Below are 27,816 nucleotides of genomic sequence, written 5' to 3'. Positions count from 1 at the left end.
AAAAAATATGTAAGGACTTATCATCCACTTCTAAGTTCCTTGCTCCTTTTCTTCCATTCTTCCACTAAGATTCCCACAGCAAGATGAAGCACTGCTTTAGAAGGTCTAGATTAGCAGATATATTTTATGGCATGTCCAAATTAGGGGGAAAAATGTTTTGAAACATTTCATCTACTGTTTTTTGAGAAACTTTTTCTGAAATACTGTTTAACTTTTTTGTACATTCTGTTGTCAATGTTCAAGTCTCTAATCACTTTAAAATGATAGAAAATAAAAATTAAACTGCTTCATAATGTTTAAACTTATGTATAAATACAAAATTTTATTCTAAAAATTGGTGTTGGTTCTTTTTGGAATTCTCACCATTTGCCTACTAAATATCTTTCACATGCATCGTCACCCCATCTCCTTCATCCTCTGGCCTCAGCTATTGTACTGTTCGAATGGAGAAGGAAATTCTAGTGAGTGAGAATGTCATACTTGACTTATGGGAGGCTCTCAATAAATATTAGTTGATCGATGGAATGAATGCCCAGAGAAAAATATCAGAGGACTCTGGAAAGTGTAATTGATTTTATGGGTTCAGAAAATCTTCCACTGGCAAGATGGTGACCCTTAAGAGAAACCTTAAGGTGCAAATGAGAGCCATCTTCAGACATCTACAAGGCTGTCAGGGGAAAGCAGGGTGAAGCTTATTCTTTGTGGACCCAAAGTGGTGATCTAAGACCAAAAATTTACAGAAAAAATGAAATCCAAAATTTATAAAACTGAGTGTCTGAAAATAGGACAACTTTTTACAATAGGTGGAGACATGCCTATAGCTAACACGTATTTGATCATAAGCTAGTAGTCAATTTGGTGAAGGGCAGAAAACTGAAGTCAAGGACCAGCAGGGCAATTAAATGGCCTTTGAAGTTCCTTTGAGCTTTGAGATGCTGCTGCTGCTGCTGCTGAGATGCTATGAAGGTATAATTTGTTCAAAAGATTATTTCTGTCTTTGCCAGGTTGATTGCATCCTGAGACCAACGCTGAATGGAGTATGGGTTCCTCCTTAGAATTTTGAGGAATAAGTTTCATTGTGATTAGGACTTGAAAGAATATGTGACTTCCTAACATGTACCACTCATTTCAGCTTAAATTTACACTGTCAACCTCTTCTTGGAATATACCTGAAAGAAAATGTAACTAGAATTGCTTCAGATGTACTATTTTCCCTGATAACTGAAATTATGTTTCAAATTACATTTTTTTTGTTTAACATTTACTGGATCACTGATAACATTTACTGATAAATTTTTGAGAATGCATTTGGTTTTGGGAACAATAAAACTTTTAAAGTTTGTTTTTGAGGGGTGATCTAAATTCTGCATTTCACATATCTTCTCAAATTCATCCATAAATGTAAGTAGTTAATCAGTTCTTTGTTTCATGAACCTAATTTCAGTCAGCTGTAGAAAAGTGATCAAGATGTTTACACTTAATATACAAGCTCCTAACTTTTATGCCTCAACCCAGATTTCATATTAAACTACAAACAAAAATATTAATTTACCCTCAGGCCTCATGATACTATATACAGGGAACAATTCTTAACTGTTTTTGGTAGATTGAAAACAAAACCTGCATTTGAAGAGTTTTCCTCACAGCAATTTAATTCCAAGTATACTGAGGTATAATAATAACATTTCATGAACCAAAATAAGGAAATAATCTCTAAGTTGATTAATAGGATATAGGGTAAATACACAACATATATAAAATGGGCCACAATACAGGCTTTTAAAAGAATAAAGTAGTATAATATACACTGAGATGAAAATACATCCATGATATATTGCTAAGAAAAATTATTGATTAGCAAATAGTATGGACATTTGTGTTCAACGGTCCTTGAATTCCCTTTTCTGTCCCTCATCAAATGGACTACTAGCTTATGATTAAACATGTCAAATTTATACATTTCTCCATCTATTGTAAAAATTTGTCATATTTTCAGATACTTGGCTTTTTAAATCTTGGATTTCATTCTTTTGAACAAATTTGTGTTCACTATTTGTGAATAAATAGTGTTCCCATTTTTAAAAAATGATGTGAATACATCAAAAGATATCAAAAAAGTCTTTATCCAATCTGGTAGCAGCAGTTTTCTCTGTGTGTATTGGAACAGCTGCAAACATGAAAATTGGAATCTCCCTTTTGATACACTTTATTGTGGGTCAAATTTTTCCCGCATGCATTTATCTTTAAAAAGAAAATCTAAGGACACAGAATAATACAATCTATTGTTCACTTTCTTCTATAAGAATAAAGAGGAGGAAATGAATCATAGCCAAACAGAGTCTAAGATGATATTCATTTCCAGTGTACACTGTCAAAATTCAGAGCTCTGTTGTGAGAAGAATACTAATGAAATCACACATAGGGATCAGAATAAATAAACATAGACTTCCAAATCATCCTTGATCTTGGTCTTACCAGCTCCAGCAGAAACTCTAGCCTTCTACAAAGTCTCTGTTTACCTAGAATTTTCTTTAGGCCCGAGGGATTGTTCACAGCTCCATTTCACTGTGTTTTCGTCCTGCCATGTTGGATGCCACCATTTCCCCTAGGACCGTTGTTACTTTACTGGTGGATATGGCAGAAATATTACAACTCTTTGTTCTTCCCTATATGCCATGATTTCTCTCAGCAAGCTTGAGTAATCAGAAGGATCATGCATGTAATGATGAAAAAAGGGCATTTCTGGGAAGAAATGGTAAAGAGACCATCTTATTTTAAATAAAGAATTTGTGTTGGAGAGAAATGGCATGAAATTATAAGGAATATTTTTGTTACACAAGATATAATGCTTATTGTTGTTGTTCAGTCACTAAGTTGTGCCTGACTCTTTGTGACCCCATGGACTGCCGCATGCCAGGCTTCCCCATCCTTCAATATCTGCTGGAGCTTGCTCAAACTCATGTCCATTGATGTCCAGTGATGCCATCCAACCATCTTATCCTCTCTTGTTCCCTTCTCCTGTTGCCTTCAATCTTTCCCACCATCAAGGTCTTTTCCAATGAGTCATCTCTTCACATCAGGTGGCCAAAGTATTGGAGCTTTAGCATCAGTCCTTCCACTGAATATTCAAGGCTGATTTCCTTTAGGATTGATTGGTTTGATCTCCTTGCTGTCCAAGGGACTCTCAAGAGTCTTCCCCAACACCACAGTTTGAAAGCATCACTTCTTCAGCACTCAGCTTTCTTTATGGTCCACATCTCACATCCGTTCATGACCACTGGAAAACCATAGCTTTGACTATTCTTATAGTCACAATATAATAAAATTACAGGTGAATCAGTCAAGCTTAATTTAGAAAACAGAAATTACCCCAAGTATTTTAAGCAGAAAAGAATTTAATACAAGATATTATGTGCTTACACAATTTTGAGAGGGTGGAAAGAACAGGTGCTGGGCCAGGCTTTCTGGACTGGCTCCCAGAGTAATGTAGAGCTGAACCACAAGGCGAGGTGTAGTTTCAGAGGTGGCTGATCCTTGCTGTGACTAGTGCCTCTTACTCTGGAAAAAGAGCAAGGTAAAGCTGTGACTTGGATAACAGAAATCCAGACTAGGAAGTCACTCAGTGTTTTAATATCCACAGACTGGTAACACAGACACTGGAGCGCAGCTATGGGAAAGTTTTGCATTTCTAAATTGTCAGCAGCAAGAGCCAGGAGTGATAGGGAAACTGCCGTTTCTTCTTTCTGCCTTCCAAATCTCTCTGAAATACTGGTGGCGGTGGTTTAGTTGCTAAGTCATGTCTAACTCTTGCAGCCCCATAGACTGTAGCCTGCCAGGCTCCTCTGTCCATGGAATTCTCCAGGTAAAAATACTGGAGTGGGTTGCCATTTCTTTCTCTAGGGTATCTTCCCAACCCAGGGATCAAACCCAGGTCTCCCGCCTAGCAGGCAGATTCTTTATTGATTGAGCTTCAAGGAAAGGCTGTTTACCCTAATTATTCCTTTTAATTGCACAAGTAAAGATGCAGTTTCAGCCTTCCCTGACTATCTGCAGAGGACTGGTTCCCAGACCACTGCTCCATCCACACCAAAAGCCAGGGATATTCAAGGCCCTCCCGGAACACGGTGTGGTTTACATCCTGCCCTTGGATTACTGGTGGCAAGTAGTTTGCATCCAGAACACTAGCTACAAAAGTATTTTGAGGATTTAGATGATAGCTTTCCAAACGCTCCAGAATGAAGAACAGTGGACCTGAAGCCAACACAACATTGTAAATCGACTGTAATCCAATAAAAATTAGAAAAAATATTATAAACAAACAAAATAAGTGAAGAAGAGTGGAATGGCGGTTGAGAATCAAAGTATCCACCACACATGGGGAAGCTCCAAGAAACTACTACTAATATGATCATCCAGATAAGTAGCTATTGACATTCTGTCACAGTTTTAGTTTCTACGTGTTAGCTTCTCTCACTCTCATCTACCAATCTATCTATAGCTCATCTACTCAATTCGAAAGAGTTATTATTTTTCTAGCTGGTTCAGCAGAACTTTTTACCCTTCTTCAGTTAGAAACAATATCGGTTTTCCTTTAGGGAAACTCTGTCTCAACTCATATCCTTGTTGCCTGAGCTGACAAACTTTATCCCTTCAACCCCAGCACCTGAAAGTGCTACTTATAGGTTAAAGGTGAACCCTACTCATGGTTGATTTCAGTTTTTATCAGCGCTATCTGGATCATAGACTAGGAAAGACTTTGTAACCTGTGGTTTTCATGGATCAATATGGACTGAGACACACAGAGAGAAAGGTTTATTATTAAGAATTGGCTCACATGATGAAGGAAGCTGCGAAGTTCTACGATCTGTGGTCTGCAAAGTGTAGACCCAAGAAAGTCAGTGGCATAAACCAGGGAAAGTCTGAAGGCCTAAGAACCAGGGGTGAAGTGAAAGGTGCTCCGTTGTGTCCTACTCTTTGCCACTCCATGGATGGGATTCTCCAGGCCAGAATACTGGGGTGGGTAGCCTTTCCCTTCTGCATGGGGTCTTCCCAACCTACGGATCAAACCCAGATTTCCCACATTGCAGGCAGATTCTTTACCAGCTGAGCCACAACAGAAGCCCAAGAACCAGGGGAGTGATGCTTTAAATCCTAGTCTGGGGGGCCAGATAAGATGCCCCAGTAAGCAGGGAAAAAAGAAAGGTGAATTCCAAGTTTCTCTACCTGGTCTATTCAGCCCTCAACAGATTGAATGATACCCATGTGCTGTGGGGAGGCCAATCTACTTTCCTGGATGGACTGATTCAAGTGTTAATCTCATCTGAAAACACCCTTACAGATACATCCAGCCATATTTTGAAGATATTTCTATAAGTTAATTGGATTGAGAAAAATATAGAAATTTAAGGTAATGCTGTGAGTTGTGTTGTGAATGTGATCAATATTAAGATTCAGCAGTGAAAACAGTAGCTGCTGCTTTAATTCCCTTGGTTTACTTTTGTCCACTGTTTAGAGCAGTGTTTCTCAACAGTTAGCCCTTAAGTTATGAAGACAACTTTTTGTCAGCCTTCCGCCCCATCCCTTTCTGTGCCTTTCATGAGAACAGAGGCAACTCATCTCTGTGACTCTTCCCTCTACCCTTCTTCTTCATGTTTGACATTTTTAGATGGGCCTGAAGTCTAAGTGATTTTATGGGAAAGAGTATATTAGGAAATATCAAATATAAGGGCTTTAAAGTCAGACAAGCTTTCATTTGAAAACCAGCTCCATCTCTTAACTGCTGCACGTGGTGGTTTAGTCATGTTGCGTAGTCATGGGAAAATCACTTGGAGCCTCAGATTAGTTATTTCCAAGACAGGAGTTTTAAAACCACTACAGGTGGCCCTAGTGGTTAAGGACCTGGCTGCCAATGCAGGGACAGAAGAGAAGCAGGTTCGAGCCCCTGAAGAAGGGAATGGCAAGCCACTCTGGTATTCTTGCCTGGAGAATCCCATGGGCAGAGGAGCCTGGCGGGCTATGGTCCAAAAGGGTTGTAAAGAGTTGGACATGGCTGAACCAACTGAGCACACACACAGAGATAAAGCATAAAAGTAACATGTTTAGCATACCAGAGAATATTGTTCAAGAAACAAATGATCAATACTATTATCATTTATTTTATTCAGTCTGATGAATAAAACAATGATAGTGTTTCCTGTACCTTTTTACATTATTACAATCGCCACCCTTATCTATTTTAAAATCAATCACTACTAACAATGTACTCTTCTTTTAACATTAAGATTAATGAAATCCACTTATTTCAGATGAAATGAGCCTGATGACTCAGGTTCAAAATTGTTTTCTCCAGCAGGTGAAATCAAGAAAGCAAAACTTCACAAAGAATTTTCTCTGGTGTGGGAATTATTTCAACCCACCCAGTCCATTCACACCAGCAGTTGCGAAATATGTTGTAGGGCCACAGGTATTGACTGAGGACTTTGTGCTCTGTGATAAATTCTACTTTAGATGTCTATCCCCTAAAGCCTTTTATTTTAGCAAATATCCCAGAAAGTCAGCAGTGTTTCCCATAGTCAGAATGGTTTCAGCTGAATTCTTCTTTCTTCTTCGACATGTATCACCCCGGCTCCTCAGGGTTGCATGGCTCATAGGAAATAAGGTTTCCATCAGCCTGTGACTCATTCCTCTCCACCGCAGGGCTCACCCCCTCTTGGGTTGTGCTCCAGGGACCTGCAGGAAAAAAAGCACTGGCCTGATTCATCTCCTTCCTGCGGATGGCCCAGCTCGCCACAGCTGCTGTCTCTCCTGCCTTCTCTTGCAGCACAACTATGATGAAAGAAAGCAAGAGCAGAGATGTTGGTCTTAGTAGGAGGGTTTCTTGTGGGACTTTATCCAAAAGGATCTTCTTACAGCAGGAGATTTCATTTTTTTTTCTTTCAAAGATGAAAGCCCCATCCCCTTGCTCCCCCTCCTTTTAAAAAATTTCTGGCCAAGCCACACAGCCAGTGGTGTGCTAGTTCTCTGACCAGGGATTGAACCCATCTGCATCAAAGTCCTCTGCACTGGAAGCGCAGAGCCTTCATAATCCGACTGCCAAGGAAGTCCCAGGGAGATTCCAGTTTGGGACTGCATACTACAATTTACACAGGCGCTCGTACTGAATATTCCATCTTGGAATAAAACTCAAATTCTGTTCCAAACTTCTGACTCTCTCTCTCTCTCTTTTTTTTTTTTTTTGAGTAAAATATACGAAGAACAAGGATAGCACATTCCCTGCCATGCCTTTCTCTACTCCTGCTGAATGCGGGGCTGGCAGACGTTTCTGATAGAACACCTAAAGGCATCTCTTCCTTTCTTGCTAACAGGATTCCAAATGGGTTTGAGTGATAAGATGCCCAGCAGCATGATATCCATTGTCTGGGAGTCGGAGGGCAACGAGGGAAGTTTGAGAGGGGTATCCTGAGAATAACCTCCCTTCCGGATACCCACGCAAGTAGAAACCCCTCCATTTTGCTGTTTTTTGTTTTTTTTTTTTTTTCCTGATGAGAATGCTATTGTGCCCCAGTGGCAGCAACCTCGCAGTCAAGTTGAGAGTAATTGCCGATGCAGCGACGGCTGCAGAGACGTTGGGAGGCATCTTCGGTGTCACTGCTGAACGGCCACTTCTATGCTGGCCCCTCCTACCGCCAGTCTTCGGATCTGAGGAGATGGTAAGTGTCTGTGTTGTTTAGTTCACTTATATTATTTATTTTAAAAAATACAAGAGAAATTTATTTCTCAAAATTCTGGAGCCTGAAAGCCTGAGATCAGGGTGCCAGGGTCATCAGATGAGGGCCCTCTTCTGGGCTGCTGACATCTCACTGTATCTTTACATAGTGGAAGGGGCTGGGAAGTCCTGCTGGGGTCTCTTACAGGAACACCAATGTATTTACGAGGGCTCCACCCTCAAGATCTAAGCACCTATCAAAGGCCCTACCTCCTAATACCATCACATTGGTCATTGGGTTTTATTTTTTTTAAACTTTTAAATTTTATATTGAAATTTAATTCATTAGCAAGTTGTATTAGTTTCAGGTGTATGCTGCTGCTGCTGCTGCTGCTGCTGCTAAGTCTCTTCAGTCATGTCTGAGTCTGTGTGACCCCATAGACAGCAGCCCACCAGGCTCCTCTGTCCCTGGGATTCTCCAGGCAAGAACACTGGAGTGGGTTGCCATTTCCTTCTCCAGTGCGTGAAAGTGAAAAGTGAAAGTGAAGTCGCTCAGTCGTGTCCGACTTGTAGTAACCCCATGGACTGCAGCCCACCAGGCTCCTCCACCCATGGGATTTTCCAGGCAAGAGTACTGTAGTGGGTTGCCATTGCCTTCTCCGTTCAGCTGTATAACAGAGTGATTATTGAAGCCTTTGTTTTTCCAGGAGCAGGACTTCTCACTGATAAATTTGGTGTTTGATACTCTTTTTGATTTGGGGGATGGGCTGTAGCATTATTTTGGTGGATTTATGCTGGAATGTAGAAGGCTAGAGCTGGATTGAGGAGAAGTAGGCGTCTGAATCACCCAGAGGAGAAAAAATTCTCTGCATGAGTACAGGTTAATTTCCAGGAAGCTTAGGGATTCAAAGACAAGGAAAAACCATAACATTCAAGTACACCTGAGGCTAGAATGAAAGATAAAACGTGAAAGATCATAAGTTCCTGATGGGAGAGCAGAAGCAAGAGTATGGGTCAAGTGAGAGAATTAAGTGTATTTCCATGAAAAGGATAGGGTGCCCAAGGCTGGTGGTTATTAGATGCTTTCCTACCCCCTAAGGAGTGTGTGATCCTGGCTTAAAAGCACAACTTCAGAGAGATAAATGAGTCCTTTTTCTAATATCCCAGCATCTTTTCAATTCCCCTTCCCTAAGCTCTGAACCACAGAAGGTATCTTGTGTTAAGAAGTGGATTTATAGGCCTCTGAATACAAAGTTCTGCTATGTGATTTTCTACAGAATAGTTCCTATTCTAAAATCACCAGCGAAAGCAACATTCCGTTCAGAAAGTGGTAAAAATATGATTAGGAAATTTTCATATACAGTGCTTCCTATAGCCAAGTTAAATAAGCCTTTTCTGAGAGAGAGCCTTTTAGTGCTTGGCACTGGACCAGTTATCATCTTTTAGGAATAATGGTGTTAAATTGTATAGAAACCCATAAAATCCATGCAAAAGTATAGCAAAGGGCACACTTCTTCTTTCAAACTAGCTTTTCCCTTAAAAAGTCATCTTCATCTATCAGAATCAGAAGAATGTGTTTCTCTAATACAACATGAAATATCTATCTATGATGTTTCTCTTCCAATATGCAGACATCGGTAAGAGGTTGACCAGCCTCTCTAAAGGAAAGTATAAGAACATCTATTTGGAAACAGATTATAGATATTTCATAGCCAGTGTCAGAGTTTTCTGAAACATTTGAATCTATGCAATAGTGACTGTATCAGTCAGGATTATTAAGTGCAAGCAACAGTAATAATAACAGTAATTTGAGCATAAAATTTGTTTAAAGAACTCTTAGAGTCTCTTAAAAGGGTTAGAAACTGTTATCCAAGAACATTGCTCCAAATGACACTGAAGAACTTGTCTGGTATACACTTCATTGTACCCTCTTGGTCACGGGAACCACAGTATACTATGCAGAAACCATCAACACTGGTCCATGGCACTATCTTTGGATACATGGTGTAGCTCATCACTGATATCACCCTCTGTAGAATGGATCTTATGCAGTCACTGGTTTTTGTGTTATTAACATATGATTCAAAGACAAGCATGGGTGCATGTAATTGAGGAGACTGGATTACATCTCTGAACCTCAACTGCAAAGAAAGACAGGAAAATGAGAATTTGGAATTCCCTGATAGCTCATGGCAAATAGATGGGGAAACAATGGGAACAGTGGCTGGCTTTATTTTTTGGGGCTCCAAATCACTGCAGATGGTGATTGCAGCCATGAAATTAAAAGATGCATACTCCTTGGAAGGAAAGTTATGAACCAACCTAGATAGCATATTCAAAAGCAGAGACATTGCAGCATAAATTATTTTGGTGGATTCATGCCGGATGTCTCTGTGCAAAGTTTGTGTGACTTGTTTTGTTGTGCTATTCACTTTATTTCAGGGATCTGAAACCAAACATGAACTATTCTCTGAGGTGTGGCCAGTTGAAATTGCTTGGGCTAAAAACTGGTGGCTCAGACGGTAAAGCGTCTGTCTACAATGTGGGAGACCTGGGTTCAACCCCTGGGTTGGGAAGATCCCTTGGAGAAGGCAATGGCACCCCACTCCAGTACTCTTGCCTGGAAAATCCCATGGACAGAGGAGCCTGGTAGGCTGCGGTCCATGGGGTCGCGAAGAGTCAGATACGGCTGAGCAACTTCCCTTTCACTTTTCACTTTCATACATTGGAGAAGGAAATGGCGACCCACTCCAGTGTTCTTGCCTGGAGAATCCCAGGGATGGGGGAGCCTGGTGGGCTGCCGTCTATGGGGTCACACAGAGTCAGACACGACTGAAGTGACTTAGCAGTAGCAGTAGCAGACAGCATATTAAAAAGCAGAGACATTACTTCGTCAACAAAGGTCTGTCTAGTCAAGGCTATGGTTTTTCCAGTAGTCATTTCTGGATGTGAGAGTTGGACTATAAAGAAATCTGAGCACTGAAGAATTGATGTTTTTGAATTGTGGTGTTGGAGAAGACTCTTGAGAGTCCCTTGGACTGCAAGGAGATCCAACCAGTCCATTCTGAAGGAGATCAGCCCTGGGATTTCATTGGAGGGAATGATGCTAAAGCTGAAACTCCAGTACTTTGGCCACCTGAGCGAAGAGCTGACTCATTTGAAAAGACCCTGATTCTGGGAAAGATTGAGGGCAGGAGGAGAACGGGATGACAGAGGATGGGATGGTTGGATGGCATAACCAACTCAATGGACATGAGTTTGGGTGGTCTCCGGGAGTTGGTGATGGACAGGGAGTCCTGGCGTGCTGTGGTTCATGGGGTTGCAAAGAGTCAGACACGACTGAGCGACTGAAGTGAACTGAACTGATCAAGAGACCCTGGTTCAATTCCTGGGTCAGGAAGATCTGCTGCAGAAGGGATAGGCTACCCACTCCATTTTTCTTGGGCTTCCTTTGTGGCTCAGCTGGTAAAGAATCTTCCTGCAATGTGGGAGACCTGGGTTCAATCCCTGGGTTGGGAACATCCCCTGGAGAAGGGAAAGGCTACCCATTCCAGTGTTCTGGCCAGGAGAATTCCATGGACTACAGTTCATGGGGTCACAAAGAGTCGGACATGACTGAGCGACTTTCACTTTGTAGGAAATTATATTTGCCTCCTTAGGTAGGAATTTCTCTCTCCCTCTCTTTTCCTCTTTTGACTGCCCCGAGTCTTTGTTGCAGCATGCAAGCTTTCTCTAGTTGCGGTGAGTGAGGGCTGCTCTCTAGTTGTGGTGCAGGTTCTCATTGTAGTGGCTTCTCTTGTTGCAGAACATGGGCTCTTGGGCACTCAGGCTTCAGTTGTTGTGGCTCATGGACTTAGCTTCCCTGAGGCATATGAAATCTTCCTGGACCGGAGATTAAACCTGTGTCCCCTGCATTGGCAGGCAGATTCTCAACCACTAGATCATCAGGAAAGTCCAGGTAGGGATTTCTTAAATGAATGTTTAAGGAAGCATGTCTGTAGACAATTTTTTACTGTTACGCTTTGGCTGGACCGTGAGGTTACTTCTGACATCCAGTGGATAGAGGCCAGAGATGCTGCTAAACGTCCCCACAGTGCACAGGACAGGTCATGACAACAGAGAATTATCAGTAGTGTCTTTGTTGAGAAATATTGTCCTTAATAAAAAAGGGTTGCAAATACATGTGGCCAAATGAATGACAAATAATCAGGCAGTTGAGGGTTTGCAACCTTGGGGATTTGGTTCAAAGTCTGGGTAAAATTTGCAACTGACCTCTGTACGGACAGGGCAAGGAAAGGTCGAAGAGAGAGGCAGAACACTCCTGATTGGCAGGTGGTAGGTTTAATAATCAAGGGAACTTACATACAAGACTTGGCTTGGATGGCCGCAAGATGAGTAGATCTCAGCATCCACCCAACTAGAAACTTGAAAGTTTATGTGCATGCATACTCAGTCCTGTCTGACTCTTTGCAACTCCATGGACTGTAGCCTGCCAGGCTCCTCTCTCCATGGAATTTTCCAGGCAAGAATATTGGGGCAAGTTCCCCTTTCCTGCTTCAGGGGATCTTCCCGACCCAGGGATCGAACCCACATCTCTTGTGTCTCCTGCACTGGCATACCGATTCTTTATATACAGAAGCCTTAGTAGGGGTCATGGAGAAGGCGATGGCCCCCCACTCCAGCACTCTTGCCTGGAAAATCCCATGGATGGAGGAGCCTGGTAGGCTGCAGTCCATGGGGTCGCTGAGTCAGGTATGACTGAGCAATTTCACTTTCAGTTTTTACTTTCATGCCTTGGAGAAGGAAATGGCAACCTACTCCAGTGGTCTTGCCTGGAGAATCCCAGGGACGGGGGAGTCTGGTGGGCTGCCGTCTATGGGGTCACACAGTCGGACACGACTGAAGGGACTTAGCAGCAGCAGTAGGGTTTAGTCATGTATTTGTCTAAATGGTCTCAATGTCACATCACTCTCTCAAGGCTGTGTCCTTGAAATGGCTCCACTATGGGAACAGTGGGAAGAATGTGTATTTCAAGGAAAGGAGGAGGGGTAAGGAGCTTCTTACTGCCCAGATCCAGCTTAGGGGTCAACCAGCAGTCATGTTCTTTGGATGAATTCCTCCAACAGCTCAAGCTAAAGATATTTTCTTTTTTTTTTTCATATTTGGTTTGTTTTTGTAGTTTCCACTCTTTGCTTCAATTATAGTTTGCTATAGTTTGTCAAGCCTAAAGGAAATCAACCCTGAATATTCATTGGAAGGACTGATGCTGAAGCTCATTGGAAAAGATCTTAATGATGGCAGAAACTGAGGGCAGGAGGAGAAGGGGTCAACGGAGGATGAGATGGTTGGATGGCATCACCAACTCAATGGACATGAGTTTGAACAAACTCTTGGAGATAGTGAAGGACAGGGAAGCCTAGTGTGCTGCAGTCCATGGGGTCATAAAGAGTTGGACCCGACTTAGTGACTGGACAACGACAATACTTTGTGATAAGAGAGACGTATGAAGAAGATGTAATGGATTCGCTATCAGATGTAGGCAAACATCTCAGAGAGGTCACTAGCTTACAAAGATAGTGACAGAATCATAATCTTTTTTATTGTTATCTGGGACCACAGACAACCCATTTATGATATTATTTTTATGCTTTTGTATAACGTGTAGATATAGCAAACAACAAATTGAGCCTAAGTCCTAATTTCATTGATGCATTATAACCGCTAGAGTTGTTAATGTACTCAACCTGCATCCCACTCCCCCAGACACGCACGATCTTTCCAATCTGCCTCCAGAGGAACTCAAACCAAATGGAACTGAGGGTGATATATGTTGAATTAAGTAGTTTTTACTGTCTCCTTAGGACAGGGCCTAGAAAACGAAAGGATGCTAAAGCAACAGTGCCATTCCTGAATGGGGGTGTGGGAATATTATTCTCTCTCCTCCCTTCGCATTATGCTGCATCCTCTTCAAACTGGGCTTCGAGGCAGTACCATTTTCTGCTGAGCACAGCCCTGGGGGTAGAGGAAATTCTTTCCAGCTCCAGAGAAAGCCACTGTGGCTTGGGGCAAGCACTTGCATTAGTCCTTGTGGCAAGGTCTGGAGGAGGGAATTCAGATCTAGCCACACACTTCAGATGTGACTGCAGAAGCAAGCAGAGGATCTCTTTGGAATTCTTGTCTTTTATCATTTGTGTTAATTAGCTTTTGGCTTTGACACTAGCTGTGCAGTTCACATAGCATAGTGTTTCGTTTTAGAGGAACCATCTTCACGTGGCAGAAGCAGTTTTATGATCCCCCAGCCTTCACGGGGCATATCTGAGCTCTGAAAAGTGAAATAGTTGCTCAGTAGTGTCTGTCTCTTTGCAACCCCATAGATTGTGTAACCTGCAAGGCTCTTCTGTCCATGGGGTTCTCCAGGTAAGAATACTGGAGTGAATTGCCATTTCCTTCTCCAAGGGATCATTCCAACCTGGGGACTGAACCCAGCTGTCCTGCATTGCAGGCAGATTCTTTATCATCTGAGCTACCATGGAAGCTCTAGTTCCAGAGATAAGGAGAGAAAATATAAACTTTGGAGAAGAGTAAGCACTTTGATTTTTGATCGTATCTGGGAAAGGCGTTAGCAAGTAACAGACACTGGACTCTGATAAGCTGAGAATGTATGAATGAAAAGGTTGTGTTTCAGGAAATTTATTTATATACTAAATTGTATGGTAAGTTACTTCTGTTCTTATATGCTAATGCATTTAATTATCAAAAATCTTATGAGAAAGATGCTGGCTTATTCTGATTTCCAGTTTATAGAAGATAATGGCTGAGGATTGGAGACATTAAATAATGTAGCATTATTACACAGCACCCAAGTCCACATAATTCCAAATCTTGGAGTCTTCAATATGACATTTATGGTGCAAGGAAGCCCTTGTTTTTCTTTCTATGAATGAGTGTATTCCCAAGTTGTTGTCTCTCCACTTTTTGTCATTTTATTAATGGATTTTTGAAATGATCAATGGCATGAGCTTCACAGCTTCTCCAACTACAGAGGACACTCTTAAAACTCTGGGAAAGGACCCAATAAAATTAATACAGGGACAAAGTCAAATAAGATCCTTGTCTTGAAAGGAGCAAACATCTTTGGCCAAGAGACACAGATTACTTGAAAACAGACAGCTAGTGGAACCAACACCATGATTTTATGTTCTTGTTCCTTTTGAGCAACTGCTGGGACTACCCATTGGGTGAGGCCAAGGAAAAGCTCTGATGCAGTAGAATAAGTCAGCTTCTGAAGGCAGAGGTCAAGAAGGAGATGGGTGAAGAAATGAAGAACCAGCGGCTGTCTAGTGTGGGTGTGACTGCACACACACACACACACACACACACACACACATTAATGAAAATCCACTCTCTACCAGCCATTAGTGCAAAATTGACTCCTCAGTTGCACTAAGGGAAGTTTTAAATTGCTAGTGGATTTAGTCTAGGTGAAGTTTCCTTTATTAAAATTTTATGCTCATTGCAATTAGTTATAACTAAATCAGTCAGGTAGAAAAATTGATAGGTAAGCTAATTTACTGCTAGAAGTTTGCAAATAATTGTACCAGATGAGTTTGCAGAACAAAAATCCCAGTAGTCTCCCAGGAGACAACTTTTGTAATGACATTATTAGGGCTGGCAGTCCCTGGGACCAAGAGACTGGAGGAAATGATCAGAAATATAATAGCTCTCTAGTCTTCAACATAGATGCTTTTCAGAGCAAAACATACCTTTGGCAGAGCCTGACACTGCATTTCTCTTCTACATATTGACTTTAATGATCTACAGTGGGTCTAGCTGTATAGTGAATTATTGAATTCTTTCGAGGAGCAGTCTAGCTAATTTAAATTCACTTCCAAAGAATTCAAGCACATAATCCCTAAGGCTGGGAAAAATGGGTTCCTTTGTGGACATTATATACATACATATACATATATATACATATCATATATAACTGCAGGTTATATATACATATGCATTGGACTAAGTTTTCCACAATTTTACTAAAGGGACTTAAGTTTCAGAAGTCATGTAATTACAGTGAATTTGGTTTCATCCCTGAAGGTTTTTAACATTTTCAAGTTTTGAAAATGCTCATTAATAGATGTACAACAAGTGGGTTGTGAAAGAAGTGAAATAATTGACTGCCCCTGTGTTTTAGGCTGCCAGGGGTAGCTTGGTGACTTGTTTGTTTGAAGTGACTATAACGTAGGGTATCAGCTTCCCTGAAACCACTCCCTGGGTGCCTCTTAGGGGGAGACTGCACTGAGGATAAGAAGGACTTTCAGGATTGCCGCTTAGCACAGATCTCAGCTCTCAGGTAATAACGAACATCTCTTCTGACTCTAGTCCCTGAAGGACACAACCTTTTTTTGTTAAAATCATGAGCACAATTAGAGAAGGGAAAGAATTGTTTGACCCTAGAGGGCATGATAGGAAAGTTCAAAAGGGAGGAAACAGCTATTTGTTAGAATAGCACCCCAACTTCCCAAAATCAATTTTCTTAATCCATTCAGGCTGACATAACAAAATAACACAGACTGGATAGCTTTAGAAACAATACAAATTTATTTCTCTCAGTTCTGGAGACTAGAAGTCTGAGATCAAACATCTATTAAGTCATTATTTGTTGGGGTTTCATCTGTTTATAGCTAAGTAAATGCTTAACTTTGCATCAGTCTCTTAAGAGAGCAAGATCATTCAAGTGATGATGTGATTTTGAAATTCACAAAAGGATGGTCATGCACCCCAAATGTAAGAGGTATTCTTTTACAAACTGTAAGAAACATTTCATTGATAAATATAAATAAAATTGGCAATCCCTACGAAGGTTGTATATGTATGTTCACACACATTGAAGGCTATCTCATCCTCTCCCAGTTGATAAAAGATGACTATCATAAGATGCTTGCCCAGGCACATTTTGGAAATTTCATTGATATGTGCACTGTTTTGAATTAATGAGGTAGTAATAACGATAACTAGAATTTACTGAAACAACTTAGAAATATCCAAGAAACCAGTTAGATTGCTGATGAGGAAGTGAGTAAAGGCATAATACCTAGGTTTCTGGGAATGGAGAGAAAAAAAATCTAAAAATAATTTGATATTAACCATGGATTCGAGGATATTCCCATGTATACCCATGTATCATGCACTTGACCATTGTCTACATTACACAGTGAGGGACTTACTCTGGTTGGTCTATATTTGAGGAACATAATTTTAATTAATCATATATAAAAGTGCATAATTAAGTTAATTATTCCATTTCATTGACCTGTGCTAATAACAAAAGCACCATTTCCCAGCTAATAAATTGGTAATAAAATGAATGATTGGATTTTTCCTTTTAAAATTTTTATTTTATTTGGAGTACATTTGATTTAAAATGTGATTAGACTATTTCAATCATTGCGCATGTGGCATGCTAAATTGCTTCAGTCATGTCTGATTCTGTGCAACCCCATGGGCTATAGCCTGCCAGGCTTCTTTGTCCATGGGATTCTCCAGGCAAGAATCCTGGAGTGGGTTGCCATGCCCTCTCTAGGGGATCTTCCTGACCCAGGGATCAGACTCGCGTCGCATACATCCCCTGCATTGGTGGACAGGTTCTTTACCACTGGTGCCACCTGGGAAGCCCATTTCAATCATTTGTGTATTTCAAATTATTTCTCTAACCTTTGTTTACATTTTTGTTTATTAATTAACAAACAAGGAATAACATATCTGTCAGGGATGTCTTAATTCTGTGTAGCCCAGATACTGCTAAGATTAACTGGGAATATGGGGAGAATGATTCTCTTTCAGTATAATTTATGCCTTTCTTCTATCTCCAAACATGAATATGTTCACAGGGAAGCATGCTTGTTCTCTAGAACGAGTATGTTGAAACCTACATGCCATGCCTCATGCAGTCTTTACTCTGCCATTTTCCACCAAACCTCTACTGAAAAGGTGACTGTTTGGTTTGGACCAGTAGAAACTCAGGTACAGCCTTCTTGTATTTATTGGTATTCTGGTAACAAATGACTAATGGAAATCAAATGTTTTAAAGATGTTCACATAATTGTTCACATCTTCGGTGTTTTAAAGTAAAGCAGGAGAACCAAAAAAAAAAAAAAAAAAAAAAAGAAAGAAAGAAAGAGAGAGGGAGAGAAAAATGAATTATTCAGGAGGGAAAGAACCAGTTTTATTCCTTGATGAGTAAATAAACTCGGGAATCATCAGAAACTGAGCTTCAATATCCTTCTCTGAGAAATGAAGAATACAATACTTACTTCAGAGAGGGATTGTTTAGAAGCATTGAAATCATGCATGCAAGATGGAAAACTCACAATGGGCATTCAATAGTTAGTCATGTCCTTTCTCTTAAGGAGATCAAAGCTAACAAAATACTTTACCTCTGGTTTCAGTTTCCTCAACTATAGGAGGACATACTTTAGGTGACCTAAAGTGATCCCATGCTCAGACTCACCAGGTAATATATGATCAGACCTGGGACTGTGGGACTACTTCTCTTCTAGACCTAAAGATTCTTCTCAAGCTTTCCCATTTCTTGGTTTGCATGACTAATACAGCATCTGGGAATATAAATGATTAAAGTGAAAGTCATGGTGATAACTATGTCAGCAGCTACAGCAGTAATAGCTAAAGAGAGAGAGGGAGAGAGGGAAAGAAAATGATTCTAACTGGACTTTAGAAAGGGGATTCTGAAATTTTCATTGAGCCCTCATGTTCTTCCTTCATGAATGCACAGATATATTTAATTGCAGTCTTCTCTGTATTTTAATCTTTCTTATTTCAGAGAGCTTGGCAAATCATATGTCATTTTCTACTTGCATAGGTATGAGTCTCTTCCCAAAGCTGTGGGAACGGATAATCTTTAAGCTCAGTTTAAAATATATCCAGATAAGAACTTGGATAAAATTAGCTAAAATCGATCCATGAACATGGTATATTTCTCCATCTATTAGTGTCCTTTTTGATTTCTTTCACCAGTGTTTTATAGTTTTCTATATATAGGTCTTTAGTTTCTTTAGGTAGATATATTCCTAAGTATTTTATTCTTTTCGTTGCAATGGTGAATGGAATTGTTTCCTTAATTTCTTTTTCTACTTTCTCATTATTAGTGTATAGGAATGCAAGGGATTTCTGAGTGTTGATTTTATATCCTGCAACTTTACTATATTCATTGATTAACTCTAGTAATTTTCTGGTGGAGTCTTTAGGGTTTTCTATGTAGAGGATCATGTCATCTGCAAACAGGAAAGTTTTACTTCTTCTTTTCCAATTTGGATTCCTTTTATTTCTTTTTCTGTTCTGATTGCTGTGGCCAAAACTTCCAGAACTATGTTGAATAGTAGCGGTGAAAGAATCAATATAGTGAAAATGAGTATACTACCCAAAGCAATTTACAAATTCAATGCAATCCCTGTCAAGCTACCAGCCATATTTTTCACAGAACTAGAACAAATAATTTCAAGATTTGTATGGAAATACAAAAAACCTCGAATTGCCAAAGCAATCTTGAGAAAGAAGAATGGAACTGGAGGAATCAACTTGCCTGACTTCAGGCTCTACTACAAAGCCACAGTCATCAAGACAGTATGGTACTGGCACAAAGACAGACATATAGATCAATGGAACAAAATAGAAAGCCCAGAGATAAATCCACACACATATGGACACCTTATCTTTGACAAAGGAGGCAAGAATATACAATGGAGTAAAGACAATCTCTTTAACAAGTGGTGCTGGGAAAACTGGTTAACCACTTGTAAAAGAATGAAACTAGATCACTTTCTAACACCGCACACAAAAATAAACTCAAAATGGATTAAAGATCTAAATGTAAGACCAGAAACTATAAAACTCCTAGAGGAGAACATAGGCAAAACACTCTCAGACATAAATCACAGCAGGATCCTCTATGATCCACCTCCCAGAATTCTGGAAATAAAAGCAAAAATAAACAAATGGGATCTAATTAAAATTAAAAGCTTCTGCACAACAAAGGAAAATATAAGCAAGGTGAAAAGACAGCCTTCTGAATGGGAGAAAATAATAGCAAATGAAGCAACTGACAAACAACTAATCTCAAAAATATACAAGCAACTTATGCAGCTCAATTCCAGAAAAATAAATGACCCAATCAAAAAATGGGCCAAAGAACTAAATAGACATTTCTCCAAAGAAGACATATGGATGGCTAACAAACACATGAAAAGATGCTCAACATCACTCATTCTTAGAGAAATGCAAATCAAAACCACAATGAGGTACCACTTCACACCAGTCAGAATGTCTGCGATCCAAAAATCTGCAAGCAATAAATGCTGGAGAGGGTGTGGAGAAAAGAGAACCCTCTTACACTGTTGGTGGGAATGCAAACTAGTACAGCCACTATGGAGAACAGTGTGGAGATTCCTTAAAAAATTGCAAATAGAACTACCTTATGACCCAGCAATCCCACTTCTGGGCATACACACTGAGGAAACCAGAATTGAAAGAGACACATGTACCCCAATGTTCATCACAGCACTGTTTATAATAGCCAGGACATGGAAACAACCTAGATGTCCATCAGCAGATGAATGGATAAGAAAGCCGTGGTACATATACACAATGGAGTATTACTCAGCCGTTAAAAAGAATTCATTTGAATCAGTTCTGATGAGATTGATGAAACTGGAGCCGATTATACAGTGAAGTAAGCCAGAAAGAAAAACACCAATACAATATACTAACACATATATATGGAATTTAGGAAGATGGCAATGACGACACTGTATGCAAGACAGGAAAAAAGACACAGATGTGTATAACGGACTTTTGGACTCAGAGGGAGAGGGAGAGGGTGGGATGATTTGGGAGAATGGCATTCTAACATGTATACTATCATGTAAGAATTGAATCGCCAGTCTATGTCTGACGCAGGATACAGCATGCCTGGGGCTGGTGCATGGGGATAACCCAGAGAGATGTTATGGGGAGGGAGGTGGGAGGGGGGTTCATGTTTGGGAACGCATGTAAGAATTAAAGATTTTAAAATTAAAAAAAAAAAAACTAAAAAAAAATAAAAAATAATGCAGATTTTTAAATTCTATACTAAAATTCATCTCATTTTAATACAAGGTTAGCTGCTCTAAAATCTTCCAGGAAAGTTTATAGTCCAGGCATATTTCATGGTTATCTTCATGTATTGTATCTGGTGAGGTATTCATACACTAGCCTGAGAAACTCAGGCAGTGGAACATGGAAATAAAGGGTATTCAATGATGTATGTGAACATGAAATTATCTTTCCTTTTTTCATTAAATATACTAAAATATTTTATTATAATTTTTTAATGTAAAAAACCACAGGAAGTATGTTTTTCAGTACTTTTAAAAATTATATTATGCAAAAATTTTGGAGAAGGAAATGGCAACCCACTCCAGTATTCTTGCCTGTAGAATCCCATGGACAGAGGAGCCTGGCGGGCTATGGTCCATGGGGTTGCAAAGAGTTGGACATGACTGAGCAACTAAACACACACACACACATGCAAATTTTTAATAAACAATAAATACTTTTACCAGAGGGAGGTGAAAATGGATTTGCCTTTTAGAATTTTTCTTTTTTTCCATTTTAGTACAATTTTACTAATTGGCCTCACTTTCCATCTGGATGGGATTTCCCTGGTGTCTCAGAAGGTAAAGAATCTACCTGCAATGCAGGAGACCCTGATTCGATCCCTGGGTCAGGAAGATCCCCTGGAGAAGGGAATGGTTACCCATTCCAGTATTCTTGCCTGGAGAATTCCACGGACCGAGGAGCCTGGCGGGTTTTTTGTACAGAGTTGGGCATGACTGAGCAACTAACATTTTTCACTTTCTTTTTCACTCTCTTCTAGACTAGTGATCTAAATTGTTTGTATCTCAGATGTATATATATATTTTTAAAAAGCTGACTTTGGCAAAGTGTTTTTGGCAAAATGAAAAAGAGAATAGAAATCCTTAAAATATACATGGACATTTCCCAGCTTATTATATCTGTATGTAGTGTTCTTAGATCTTTCAAATGATAGAGGCTAAATATTTATGTCCAAAATAATTTTATATACAGGCAGTTTCTAATATTAATTATAAAATAAGAAAAATTTTCAAACTCTGTCAATGAATCTTACCTTATTTCACTGAAGCATAGTTATATCTATAATTTTTGTCTTGATTAATTGCAAGGTCATAGTTAAATTTTTACACTCAATTACTTTTCTCAGAGGAAAGAAACTAATACTGCCTTTCTCCAGTCTTCCCACTCCCATTTTATACTTTTTACTTTTTAAATGTATTTTTTAGGTCCAACATGACTGATTTTATTATGTGCATCAATCCCTTTTGGAGTTGAGCAGGATAAAAATTATTGTGTTGTTAAGTAATTTTCTAACTATATGTGTTATTTCACATCTTATGTTTATTAAATAGGGAGCAAACATGTATAGAGAATCTGGCAGGACAATAGGTAGTACCCATTACAGAACTACTTTCTTCAAATCTGCCTACACTGGAATTAGAGGTTTAGCTGCAGAATCAAGAAAGGTTTTGCACGAGTGAAATAAATACACAGATTCAACTCAGGCTTTACTGCAGTGTCACTTAACTTTAACTATAGATTGAGGATATCATGTTAGTTACTAGAGAGTTCACTTAGAAATATTCATGCATTCAAAACTATAACATATAGAATAAGTGATTTTAATTTTCAATTATTTTTCTCCTCTGAAAAATTGATGAAATTCATTCACCAAAGTAGTTAAGAAAATTAGTTTTCCTTCAGTTTTCTAGATTTTGCTAACTGTCTTGTGGGCATCCTTTGCTATTGTTGGGGAGGATGAAATTTTCCTCTACCCTTCTAGGTTCTTCTACCTGATCTAAGAATTAAATTGACATGAGATAGACAAACAGGAGAAAGACAAATGAAAGACCCAGGAAAACTGAGTAATGGCCCCAAATGGCAGAAATCCTCACCTTAAATACTATATTCAGCTAAAGACAAATGAGGATGTGGGTGGTGGTGGTTTAGGACATCAAAAGAATGGGAGGCAATTCCTATGGAGGTGGGAAAGCAAATGTTTGGTAGATAAATCTTTGTGGGAACATGAGGTGACAAATGGAACACAGAGAGAAATCTTCACAAATAGACTTTGCCAGGTCCCTCCTTGTCCACACACCTAGTTCATTCCTGGGACAGATCCTCTATCTAAATTCTTTTAGACAGTTAGGGGGAAGGTCAATGTTTCTTCTTGAGTCTTTTGAGCCTTGGTAATTTCCAGCTCAAAATAATTCACATGCCCAAGAGACATTTTTAGATGGCAAATTTTGCTTACTATGTTGATCCTAGACTGTTATGTGCACTTGCTATGAGTCCATTTAAGACAAGAATATTTTTCTGTTTTTTTGGACAAGGGAGTTTAAGTTTCTTCCAAACTTCAAATAGCTATTTCTCATGGGAGAATGACTTTATTTTCTATTTACAGGGCCCTGGAGATTTCCAGTATCTCTGTAACTTAGATGTTCTGTGTTTTAAAGTCAGCCAATTTTCTGTCTCAAGGCAGTATACCTTCATGAGCCCGTATCCTCAATTTTGAAATCCAAAAGTGTCAGAATATTAAAAGATTTCATAACTTATTTGTGGCAAAACCTAAAGGGAACGGATCTGAATCTATTAATGGCCTTTATTTCTCCCACTTACTGTGAATAGTCTCATTTCATTGTGGTAATATTAATATGTTACATTAGAGGATATTGCCTCAGAGGCCTCTGGGGTATAGCATAATACCCAGATTATGCACTTACTCCTTTTCTAAAAATCATAAGAGTTCTGAACTCCAAAACAATCTGCCCTCAAGGATTTCAGATAAGGGATAATGAATCTATAAAAGCAAGAACCTCCATTTTTCAAATTGGATTATACTTCTTGTTTAGAAGCAATAGAATTTTAAATGTCTTAGCAGCTATAGTTTTATGGCTTAACTATCTCAATATCACTGTTAGCTGACTTATGATTACTTTAAATAACATGGACTACTCTTCACTAAAAACTATTACAAGACAATCTTAACAAAATTATAATAAGAGGAAAAAATAGATTCCTAGTTCTCTTCCTGATTTATGACCTTCCTGTAAATGTGCTTTCCCTTTATAAATTTCTCATTCAGTTGATTTCAAATGATAACTTTTGATATCTTTTTCATCCTACTGGGGACAAAAAAGTGGTCTAGAACCCAGTGCTGATATTTAAATAATTATTGTTGTTGTTCAGTCACCCAGTCATCCAATTCCTTGTGACCCCAGGGAGGGAGGCCTCACCATCTCCTAAAGTTTGCCCAAGTTCATGTCCATTTACAAAAGCAATAGAGACGAACTGCTTTGCAACATAGAACCCTTTCTAATAGAACTCACTTTTAATATTTTATAAAGGTCAAAAGGGCAGAGGTTATTCGCGATGAACTTCTTCTCTGGAGAGCTGTGGTTATACTACAAGTGTGCTCATGGTTATGGGTGGGAGTACCCAAAGATGGGTCAGCTGTTTTCTGACCCAAGTTTGATTAAAATTTCCTCTTGGAGTACTTTAAAATGTGTTCTTTACAATCAGAATCACGGAGAACAAATTTCAGACTGACCTGACCTCAGTCTTGAGAAAGTGAGCAAGAGAGAGGGTTATCAAAAGTTTTGAGTGTATGGGTGGGTGGCTTATGAAGAGAGCTACTGTACGGAGATTAGCCTACACTCTCTGAATGAGTGGAATAAGGTCTCTCTGATCAATCCTGAACACTGTGCTATAATATGGCTAGTCCTTATTCCATGTGATCCAATACTTGTTAATAAATGAAGTAAGTCCCCGGTGGCTCAGATGGTAAAGAATCTGTCTGCAATGCGGGAGGCTTGGGTTTGATCCCTGGGTCAGGAAGATCCCCTGGAGAAGGAAATGACTACCCACTCCAATATTCTTGCCTGAAGAATCCCATGCACAGAGAAACTTGTTGGGCTACAGTCCATGTTGTTGCAAATAGTCAGATATGACTGAGTGACTAACACTACTACACTAATGCAAATATAAAATAATCTGATTTATCTGTATAAGAATGAGGCATATCTATATGCTGTTGGTAACAAGAGACAGAAAAAGGAATCATTTATTCAAACTAGAGTAGGAAATAGAAACCTAGTATTTTTGCTTGAAAAATTCTATGGGCAGAGGAGCCTGGCAGGCTACTGTCCATGGGGTCAAAAAGAGTCAGTCACAATTAAGCTACTGAGTACACACATATTCAAAATAGAGCCAATTGCATCCTGAAAAGCTAGTAGTTTAGAAAAGAAAGCTTATACTCAATAAACCTCCAAAATGAGTACATTGGATAACCTTTATGCATTCTCAATTCAGAAATAATTGCAAAGCTTCCCATTTTTCTCTAGGATCTATTTCTAAATCCCTCACTATCTGTCCTTTTGTATTTCCAGGATGTATATTCACTAAATCAATATTCTTACTTTTATTGTTAAAAGTTATTGTAAAATGTATTTTTATTTCACAGTGAAATTTGTGATTAACTAGATAAGTACAGGCAAAAATAACATCTTTGAAATATGAGTGCTGGGCAGTAAGCTGGGCTTTGCCAGTATCTCAATAATCTCCAAGTGTCTATCCCAAGCACCCTTGTCTTACTCCCCACCTTCCACATCTTCCACCAGCTTTATGATGAAAAGTTTTTCATCAAAATTACATTTTGCCACAGCTCAAAATTTTGCTTGCAAATAATCAAAATCATTGCTATACATACTGCTTCCTTTGCCTGGAATGCCACCTGCTATACACACACACACACACACACACACACACACACACACACTACTATTAGTAGTAAATGAGCTGTTACTAGTGGCTTCCCAGGTGGCTCAGAGGTAAAGAATCTGCCACCAATGCAGGAGCCACAGGAGACTTGGGTTCAATCCCTGGGTTGGAAAGATCCCCTGGAGAAGGGTATGGTAACCCACTCTGGTATTCTTGCCTGGAGAATCCCATGGACAGAGAAACCTGGTGGGCTATAGTCCATGGGGTGGCAAAGAGTTGGATACGACTGAAGTGACTTAGCAAGCACATGTAGCTATTACTGTTGGTAGTTAAGTTAGCGATTTGGGGCATTAAAAACACCACAGCACCCAAGTTTGGACATAATAATTGGGGAATTAAAATTGAGGATGCTGGTGGATGGCAGGGGCTGAATTTCAGGAATGGAGGTAAGCATATAATCTACTTTCTACTTCTGTGATCTTTGTATCATGCTTAGTCCAGGGTGTTTTGGAATCAATGGAGTGCTAATATTGGATACCACAGTAAAGCTGTTAACTTTAATAAATGTGAATATAAAAGCAAAATTGAAATCAGTGGGCTCAGGTCCAGGGATCAGTCTCAAACTCAACAACTGGAACTTTCCCAATAGAATAGAAATGAGCCATGACCCTTAGTTGCAAAGACCGAGACGTAGATAGACAGGTGTCAATGCAATTGTCTCTAACCAGGCAGCTGAATTGGACCATGAAATAGCAGCATGCCAGAAAAGCAGACTATAAGGAGAGAAAGAACTGAAATCTGGTTTAACATTCTATCTAGATGACCTCTCCCTACATAATTTGGAACAGTTTTGCAGAACTAGATATGACCAGCCTTCCATTTCACTTTCATAAAATAAAAATCTTTCAATTGAAAAGCTATTAATAATGATCAGTTAGAAAACTTTTTAATGGAATACTGAAAGTTTTTTAACTTTTTCGATAATCGTTCTCTCCTTTCCTAGCGTGTTTGGCTTTAATATACTGGATTGGTTATGAACATCATTTTTACTCAAGTGTGACTAGGCTTTTCAAAACCCATTTTTCAAAATGGGGGTATGTTAACTTTAATGAAAATATTATTTTTAATTGAGAATTCTATCTCTAATAAGAAAGTTTGACCTTTTGTATTTGCCTTTTCTTTTGAATTCTTTGTGGCTAGTCAGTATTCTTGACTCCATATATTCTTGCTAAACACTGAGCTAATTTAATATTGATTTTTTTCTCTGAAGTTATATTTTGTTGCAAAGAGTAAACATTTTTCAGATTAAATGGTGTACAGTTTCTTTACTATTATTCAAAATGTTTTAAATAAGATGGATTGCTAACATAATGGAATACCCAGGAAAAGTTCTGAGACCATCTATAAAAACACAGAGTCACAGAAATTTGTATTAAAGGCATTCAGGTTGCCAGATTTCACAAGTAATATATTGTATAAAATTGTGGAAGAAGTCAAATAGCTAAGCATTACATATGAGTGTTTATTGGAATTAAATGAATAAGTCTACTCCTAACATCTCTGGGGCCCAGCAAGAGTTCAAATGGAGGCCATAGATCTAAATGGATGCATGTTACAAAATTTAAAAAAAAACACTGATAAAATATGTTCTATCTTCTAACCTTCCTATATAGAATTCATAATTACCTAGAAGGCTATATTCAAATTTAGAATGCTCAAATTCTTTGAAGTTTTGCACTGAAACATGGCATCCTCGAGAGAGGAGACTGCTGTCCTCTGAACCATGCCCCACACCGCCCCCCCCGCCGCCTTTTCTTCTCATTCTTGTGTCCTGAATCACCAGGTGACTTTTGTACACATCTGTGTGTGAGAATCCTGTGCTTGCATGTCCAAACTCTGCCCAGATTCCTCTCACACCTGGGACGTCATATCTAATGATGCACCAGGATCTTAAGGGACACCAAACAGCAGAAACAGGATCAAGTGTGATGGCTGGAAGAGCAACTGCAGGTGATATGTGCTAATGGTATGGTTCTGAAAGCAGGAATATGATCCAGGGGCATGGAATGGGGGTTGGTGAGAGGAGAGCTAGAGAACGGGCCTGTAAAGAAAAGAGCCTGGGACAGGGACTGCTCTTGAGTCTAAATGGGAATACTGCAGTTAGACTTTGGTTTAGATCTTGTTCATCAATTTTTAGCTGTGCATTCTTAGACAACTAACTGAAGAATTCTTGCTCCACCAGT

Source organism: Capra hircus, chromosome 29 (genome assembly GCF_001704415.2).
Source record: "Capra hircus breed San Clemente chromosome 29, ASM170441v1, whole genome shotgun sequence".
In the NCBI taxonomy this organism is placed as follows: Eukaryota; Metazoa; Chordata; class Mammalia; order Artiodactyla; family Bovidae; genus Capra; species Capra hircus.
This window is presented reverse-complemented; position numbering follows the sequence as displayed.